The following is a 9598-nucleotide window of genomic DNA, read 5'->3' as shown; positions in this document are numbered from 1 at the left end:
ACAACAGGTAAAATCCGACCATGTTTTGATTTATCTCATTCATTTAAAACAGTATGTTTGTCTAGAAAATCATGTCTTAGCTTTTCTCTTTTTTAGTCATATTGAGGTGTGCTAGTAAATAGTAATAATGATAAAATCATGTATTAAGACCTTTTATTGTAACGACTCGATCGGTCGTTTTGAGCTCTAGTGCGTCGTTCGGCGGTTTGAGGCCATGAGCAGCTTCACTTCAGGTATTATGACCTGTACGCATGGTCGGAATTGAATTTGGCAATTTTGGAGTTGATTTGGAAAGAAAATTTTTATTTCGGAAGCATTAAGTTGGAAGAATTGACTAAAGTTGGATTTTTGAGTAAACGACCTCGGAATCGGAATTTGAAGTTTCCAGCAGGTTCGTACGATAATAAGTGTACGAATCATATTATAAGTTATGTGGGTCAAAGTAGAGCCCTAAGTCTAAGTCAAGATGGAAATTACATGATAGACTATAGTTCCAAATGAGTATACACAAACCCTAACTTTGGACGAGCATATATATATATATATGGACTCATATGGTGTACAACCTATCAAATGAAAGATCTTCGAGTCCAGTTTCTAACGCTTTGAACCGTTCGTCATTTGGATATTTCTACAAGGATTTATGGACGTTTTAGTAAAAGGTCTACAACAGGGAAAATGTCACGACCCCAAACCACCCCGGTCATGATGGCGCCTATCCTAATACTAGGCAAGCCGAATCAACACAATTAACATAAAGGTCTTTGGCAAATTCATTTCCAAATTAGTTATGAACACAAGTCTTTCATTTAACATAACAAAACTCGCGGAAGAAAGAACAAAGTACGCAAATACGTTCACACTGCCCGATCCTGGTGTCACTAGTCATGAGCCACTAAAATACTGTCCAGTATTGTCTACTCCATACCAGAAGAAAAGACTGAAATAAATAACACTAAGAAAAGGAAGGAGAAAGGCAGGGCTGTGAACGTCGTGCAACTACCTTGCTATCTCCGTAAATACTCAGAAGCTGCTGAAAGCTCTCATTCTGAATCTCTGACACCTGGATTTGCACACAAGGTGCAGGGAGTAACGTGAGCACGCCAACTCAGTAAGTAACCAAAGTAAATAAAGACTGAGTGCAGTGAGGAGAATTTAAATCATATACATAATCTAACATAACATCTCATTCGAAATATCAAAGTCAAATCCGTAGTTCAATTTCCAAACAACTCGTAACACTCCAGTTTCAATGAAAGTTATTTAAAACATTTGTTCGACACATTTTCAATAGAGGCTTAGCATAAAGAAGAGTGAAAACAGTAAATTTCATAGACAAGCCCCTCGGGCTAAGCATCGCTCATATATATATATATAGCCCCTCGAGCAGCCTCTCAGTCACTCGTGACTCAACTCTCATCACTCAGAACACTCACTCCGCACTCCTGCTCAATAGATATCTCATAATAATAACCGCTGCGGCGTGCAACCCGATCCGTAATATATAGTCGACTGCGCTCACTAGGGGTGTGCAGACTACGGAGGGGCTCCTACAGCCCAATCGCTATATCGCTACGGCGTGCAGCCCGATCCAACATACCGCTGCGGTGTGCAGGCCGATCCACATACATATAAATATCGATGCGGTGTGCAGACCTATCCATAAATATATATATAGTCCTCACCATCCGGCCCTCGGCCTCTCTCAGTCATCAACCTCACAGCCACTCGGGCATTTCAGTGAAAAATCAGGGAAACCCAGCCCAAACAACTTCCAAATATTTAGAGCAGAGTAATGAAACTAAATCAAAAGTAAACATGTAAAAATCATGACCGAGGATATGCTTTCAATCAAAACAGTGTGAGGAAAGTAGTAAAATTCCCTTGAGGATTCAAACAGTTCGGCACAGGGCCCTAAACATGGCATTTAGCCCAAATTAACAGATTCATTTCTAAAACACATAGATATCGTATAGAGTTTATCAGAATAAGCAACTATACAGTTACTACGGGACGGACCAGGTCACAATCCCTACCGGTGCACGCCCACACGCCCGTCACCTCGCATGTGTGTCACCTCATTTATCAAACAGTACGAAATTCCGGGGTTTCATACCCTTTGTTCTAGATTTACAATCGTTACTTACCTCAAACCGGGTGAAATTCTACTCTGCAATGCCCTTGCCTCTCGACTCGGCCTCAGCTCGCTTCGAATCTATCCAAAATCAGAATCATAACATCAAAATAGGTTAAAGGAACAAAGCCTACGCGAAAATAATCAAATTACATAAAAAATCCCGAAATTGGTCAAACCAGAACCCCGGGCCCACGTCTTGGAATTCGATAAAAATCATATCACTAGAATCCTTATCCTCCCACGAGTCTATACATATCAAGATCATCAAAATAGGACATCAAATGGCCCCTCAAATCCCCAATTTAAACTCTCCAATTCCAAGCCCTAATTCACCAACTTTAACCCTTAAATTCCACTAATTTCATGTCTAATGAATTAGAAATCACCATAGAATCGAGTATTGAATTCAGAAGTCTTACCTCCAAGCGTTACCCCTCGAATCCCTCTTCAAAACCTCTCAAAAAGCTCCAAGCCCGTCTCAAAAATAGTGGAAATGGGCACAAATTCGCGAAGGGAAGCTTATATACTTTCTGACCAAGGATTCCGCACCTGCAGTCCATTTCCCGTTTCTACGGTACCGCTTCTGTGGTCTAACCAACCGCATATGCGGTTTTCACTTATTTCCCTTAACGCGCACCTGCGCCTGCCTACACGCACTTGCGGTCGCGCAGGTGGATAACATCTTCCGCACCTGCAGTTTGTGGCCTTCTCGTTTGTCGCCGCATCTGCGGCTGCTTCCTCGCTCCTGCGGACGTCGCACCTGCAGCTGAAACTGCTAAATAACAACAACTAAACTTTCCGACAACCTTTCGAAATCATCCCGAGGCCTCCGGAACCTCAACCAAAATACAAACAAGTCCCATATCACTATTCAAACTTATACCAACCTTCGAAACACTCAAAACAATATCGAAACATCAAAACACCCTCGGATTCAAGCTTGAGGATTCTAAAACTTCCGAATTCTGCAAATGATCAAAAAGCCTATCAAACCTCATCCGAATGACCTGAAATTTCGCACACACGTCACAAATGACACAACGGACCTACTCCAATTTCCGAATTCCATTCCGACCCCGATATAAAAATTTCCACTACTAACCGGAAAATGCCAAAATTCCAATTTCGCCAATTCAAGCCTAAATCTACCACGGACCTCCAAAATACATTCCGATCACGCTCCTAAGTCCCAAATCACCAAAAGAAGCTATTCGAACCATAAAACCAAATTCCGGGATCATTTACCCACAAGTCAACTGCCGGTTGACTTTTCTAACTAAATAGCCAACTTAAGAGACTAAGTGTCTCATCTCTTTCCAAAACTACTCCAAACCCAAACCAACCAACACGATACGATGAAATGTAGCTGAACAACACATAAAGAAGCAGAAATGGGGAAAACGGGGCTGTAACTCATGAAACGACCGGCCGGTCCATTACATCCTCCCCCTCTTAAACAAACGTTTGTCCTCGAACGAGTCAAGAAACATACATGAAGCCTCAAATAGGTGAGGGTATCTGCTCCGCATCTCTCGCTCGGTCTCCCAGGTAGCCTCCTCCACGGGCCTTCAATGAAGCTATATCCTTTGATCTCAACTTTCGAACGTGACGCCCCAAAATAGCCACTGGTTCCACATCACAAGTCAAATCACCGTCCAACTAATCCGTGCTGAAATCCAAAACATGATACGAATCGCCAATATACTTCCGGAGCATAGAAACATGAAATACCGGATGCATGCTCGACAAGCTAGGTGCCAAAGCCAGCTCATAAGCCACTTCCCCAATCCTCCGAAGTACCTCAAGAGGCCCAATGATCCGGGGACTCAGTTTACCCTTCTTCCCAAATCTCATAACACCCTTCATGGGTGATACCTTCAGAAGAACCTTCTCCCCAACCATGTAGGACACATCACGAACCTTCCTGTCAGCATAACTCTTCTGTCTCGATTGCGTTGTACGAAGCGGCTCCTGAATCACTTTCACCTTGTCCAAGGCATCCTGCACCAAGTCTGTACCCAAAAGCCTAGCCTCGCCCGGCTCAAACCAACCAACTGGAGATCTACACCATCTCCCATATAATGCCTCATATGGAGCCATCTGAATACTCGACTGATAACTGTTGTTATATGCAAAGTCCGCGAGCGGTAGAAATTGATCCCATGACCTCCAAAGTCAATGACACAAGCGCGCAACATGTCCTCCAACATCTGAATAGTGCGCTCGGACTGCCCATCCATCCGAGGGTGAAAAGTTATGCTCAACTCAACCTGAGTACCCAACTCTCACTGTACGACTCTCCAAAACTGCAAAGTAAACTGAGTACCTCTGTCCGAAATGATGGAAACTGGATTGCCATGCAGGCGAACAATCTTTCGGATGTAAATCTCTACTAACCGCTCTGAAGAATAGGTAGTACACACAGGAATAAAGTGCGCGAACTTGGTTAGCCAATCCACAATCACCCAAATAACATCGAACTTCCTCAAAGTCCGTGGGAGCCCAACGACAAAGTCCATGGTGATCTGCTCCCACTTCCCCTCTGGAATATCTAACCGCCGAAGCAAGCCACCCGGTCTCTGATGCTCATATTTACCTGCTGACAATTGAGACACCGAGCTGCAAATCCCACAATATCCTTCTTCATTCTCCTCCACCAATAATGCTGTCTCAAATCTTGATACATCTTTGCGGCACCCGGATGAATGGAATACCGCGAGCTGTGGGCCTCCTCCAGAATCAACTCTCGAAGCCCATCCATATTGGGCACACATATCCTGTCACGACCCGATTCCCGAACCCGGTCGTTATGGCGCCTCTCGTGAAGACAAGGCCAGCCAAACCACAACAGAACACCTCTTTTAAGCAGTTAAATGCCAAAAACAGTTATTAAACATGCTATTATAGTCAATATTTTTTGGAAGTTATGATAACGACAGAATAAATCATCCCGGCACAGCCCAAACCGGGGTGTCACAAGTCATGAGCAACTAAGAAATCCAGATACGAGTCTACTGAACACTAAATCCGATACAATAGTTCCAGGAACATGAAAATGATAAGATAGGGGAGGCACGGGGGCTTCGGACGCTAACAGCTACCTCGTAGTCACCAAATCACTGCGTGGACTGGGAGGATCATCACTCAGGAGCGGACTCTACTATGCCTGTATCTGCACACACGGTGCAGGGAGTAATGTGAGTACTCCGACCCAGTGAGTAATAAGCATAAATAATGACTGAGAATAAGAGATCACGGAAAATACAGAGTAATCTATAATGCGGCAGTTTGAAACAAGTAATATGAAAGCAATAAGCCAATGGAAACGAAATATGATAATTCTACAACAAGTAAGGAGTTAAGTGATAGACAGTAAAAGGAAAATCAACACATAAAACAGTACCCTATAGTACGCGCTACGGCATGCAGCCCGATCCATATATATATCGTCGACGGCGCTCACTGGGGGTGTGCAGACCCGGGAGGGGCCCCTTACGTCCCAAGCGCAATAACAAGCCATCTCGTGGCACCAAATCTAGGCCCTCGGCCTCATATCAATATCAGTATAACACTACTGCGGCGCGCAGCCCGATCCTATAGTATGCTCACATCTGGCCCTTGGCCATGCTCAGCCAGAAATTATATAAGCCCCTAGGGCATTAGTAAAACAGCAGTTCTCAGCCGAAAACATCATTTAACATATCATTTTAGTTTCAAAAAAACCGAGTAAAAGTGGCTGAGTTGTAAAACAGTAGAAAACGGTACGACTGAGTTCAAGTAGTAAATCAAAACAGTGAGGAGATAGCGATAAAAACTCCCCGAAGGGTTCAAATAGTTGGCACGAAGCCCAAATATGGTAATCAGTCCGAATAATGATGATATCAATCAAGCTTCAATAAAATACGCGGTAAAAGCATCACTCGGGACGGACCATGTCACAATCCCCAATAGTAAACGACCCCACGCTCATCATCAAGCGCGTGTCTCACCTCAATATAGCACTACGATGTGCAAATCCGGGGTTTCAAACCCTCAAGACATCATTTACATTCATTACTCACCTAAAACTGGCTAAAGCTCTAGCTCGCTATGCCCTTGCCTCTCAAATCGGCCTCCTCGCGCGTCGAATCTGACCAAAACAAGAACGAATACGTCACAATAGGCTAAGGGAACAAAACCCAAGCGAAAACAATCGAAAAATATCAAAAATCCCGAAATTAGCAAAACCCGAGCCCTGGGCCCACTTCTCGAAACTCAGAAATTTTCACATCAACGGGTTCCTTATCCTTCCACGAGTCCATACATATCAAAAACTCTTAAATCCGACCTCAAATGCCCCTTCCAATCTCAATTTAAAATCTCAAAATCCCAAGCCCTTGTTCTTCCATTTTAAGCTAAACTTCCATGAATTTCTAAGTTAATTTCACACTATAATCACGTTTTTGGTTCATACAACTTACCTCCCATCACTTCTCCTTGAAACCCTCTTCAATTTCCCTCATAGAGCTCTCAAAATACTCAACTATGGTGGAAAAGTGGCTAAAACTTGCGGATGAAATATTTATAACTTTCTGCCCAGCTTCTGTACTTCCTTCTATGCGATCGCGGCCCCAGGCTCGGGATCGCGAAGGGAAATATTCTAAGACCTCCCAAAAGAAATATGCGAATGCAATGCCATACCTGCGAACGTGATGTTTGATTTCCCAGAGCAATGCGAACGCGGCCCCACTGGTGCGAACGCGGCGAACAACTTTGATGGACCTTCAATTACTAATACGCGATCGCGAACTCTTCTCTGCGAACCCGAAGCACTACTAACAAATCTTCCGCGATCGCGAAACCAGTAATGCGAATGCAAAGAGCATTAACATGGCCTGCAAAAAATCCTTCTATGCGATCGCGGCCCCAGGCTCGCGATCGCGAAGGCCAAATTACACCTGCAACTACTGCTGCAAATTTCTGAAATTCCTTTGTCTCAAAACTTCCCGATAGCCATCCGAAATCACCCCGAGGCCCCCGGGACCTCAACCAAAAGCACCAACACATCCTAAAACCTCATTCAAACTTTTTTCAATCATCAAAACATCTCAACAAGACCAAAACCATAAATTCACATCGAATTCAAGCCTAAGTTTTCCAAAAACTTCCGAAACACGCTTTTGATCAAAAACCCAACCAAACCACGTCCAAATGACCTGAAATTTTGCACACACATCCCAAATCACATTACTAAGCTGTAGCAACTCTCGGAATTCCATTCCGACCCCCGCATCAAAATCTCACCTACCAACCTGAAATCGCCAAAATACTAACTTCGCCAATTCAAGCCTAATCCTACACCGGACCTCCAAAACCACTTCCGATCACACCCCTAAGTCACAAATCACCTCTCAAAGATAGCCGAACCATCGGAACTCACATCTGAGCCTTCTAACACATAAGTCAATGTCCGGTTGACTTTTCCAACTTAAGCCTTCTTAAAAGAGACTGTGTCTCATTTCTTACCAAATTCACTCCGAACTCAAACCAATCAACTCGACCATATAAAAACACGGATAACGAAGCATAAAGAAGCAGAAATGGGGGAAACGGAGCGGTAACTCATGAGACGACTGGTCGGGTCGTCACATCCTCCCCAACTTAAACAAACGTTCGTCCTCGAACGAGTCAAGAAACATACCTGAAGCCTCAAATAGGTGAGGATATCTGCTCCGCATCTCCCGCTCGGTCTCCCAGGTAGCCTCCTCCACGGACCGACCTCACCACTTCACCTTCACTGAAGCTATATCCTTCGACCTCAACTTTCGAACCTGACGACCCAAAATAGCCACTGGCTCAATATCAAAGGTCAAATCATCATCCAACTGAACCGTGCTGAAATCCAACACATGAGACGGGTTCCCAACATACTTCCGGAGCATAGATACATGAAACACCGAGTGCACACTCGACAAGCTAGGTGGCAAAGCAAGTATATAAGCCACCTCCCCAATCCTCCTAAGTACCTCAAAAGGCCCAATGAACCGCGGACTCAACTTCCCTTTCTTTCCAAATCTCATAACACCCTTCATGGGAGAAACCTTCACCAAGACCTTCTCACCAACCATGCAGGACATCTCGAACCTTCCGGTCCGCATAACTCTTCTGACGCGACTGCGTTGTACGAAGTCTCTCCTGAATCACCTTCACCTTCTCTAAGGCGTCCTGAACCAAATCTGTCCCCAATAGCCTAGACTCACCGGGCTCGAACCAATGGGGATCTACACCTCCTCCCACACAAAGCCTCATACGGAGCCATCTGAATGCTCGACTGGTAGCTGTTGTTATAGGCAAACTCGGCAAGCGGAAAGAACTCATCCCATGCACCTCCAAAATCAATAACACAAACATGCAACATGTCCTCCAATATCTGAATAGTACGCTCGTACTGTCCATCCGTCTGAGGATGAAACGCTGTGCCCAACTGCACCTGAGTACCCAACTCTCTCTGCACGGCTCTCCAAAACAGCAAAGTAAACTGAGTACCTCTATCTGAGATGATGGAAACCGGAACGCCATGCAACCGAACAATCTCCCAGATATAAATCCCTGCCAACCGCTTTGAAGAATAGGTAGTACACACAAGAATGAAGTGCGCGGACTTGGTAAGCCGATCCACAATCACCCAAATAGCATCAAATTTCTTCGAAGTCCGAGGAAGTCCAACAACAAAGTCCATAGTGATTCTTTCCCACTTCCACTCGGGAATAACCATCTGCTGAAACAAGCCACCCGGTCTCTGATGCTCATATTTCACCTGCTGACAATTGAGACACCAAGCTACAAATCCCACAATATCTTTCTTAATTCTTCTCCACCAATAGTGCTTCCTTAAGTCCTGATACATCTTTGCGGCACCCGGATGAATAGAATACCGCGAGCTATGGGCCTCCTCAAGAATCAACTCTCTAAGCCCATCCACATTGGGCACACAAATCCGGCCCTGCATCCTCAACACACCATCATCACTAATGGTCACATCTCTGGCATCATCATGCTGAACTCTGTCCTTAAGGACAAGCAAATGCGGATCATTATACTGGCACTTTGTGATGCGATCATATAAGGAAGACCGAGAAACCACACAAGCCAACACCCGACTGGGCTCCGAAACATCTAATCTCACCAACCGATTGGCCAAGTCCTGAACATCAACTGCAAGGGGTCTCACCCCAACTAGAACATACGCCAAACTCCCCATACTCACTGCCTTTCGGCTCAAAGCATCGGCCACTATATTGGCCTTTCCCGGATGATACAGAATAGTAATATCATAATCCTTAAGCAACTCTAGCCATCTTCGCTGCCTCAAATTAAGATACTTTTGCTTGAACAAATGCTGAAGACTGCGATGATCGGTGAATACCTCACAAGATATGCCATACAAGTAATGCCTCCAAATCTTCAATGCAAGAACTATGG

The sequence above is a fragment of the Nicotiana attenuata genome, chromosome 6 (genome assembly GCF_001879085.1).
Source record: "Nicotiana attenuata strain UT chromosome 6, NIATTr2, whole genome shotgun sequence".
In the NCBI taxonomy this organism is placed as follows: Eukaryota; Viridiplantae; Streptophyta; class Magnoliopsida; order Solanales; family Solanaceae; genus Nicotiana; species Nicotiana attenuata.
The sequence above is the reverse complement of the archived record's forward strand: the minus strand, read 5'-3'. Positions refer to the sequence as shown.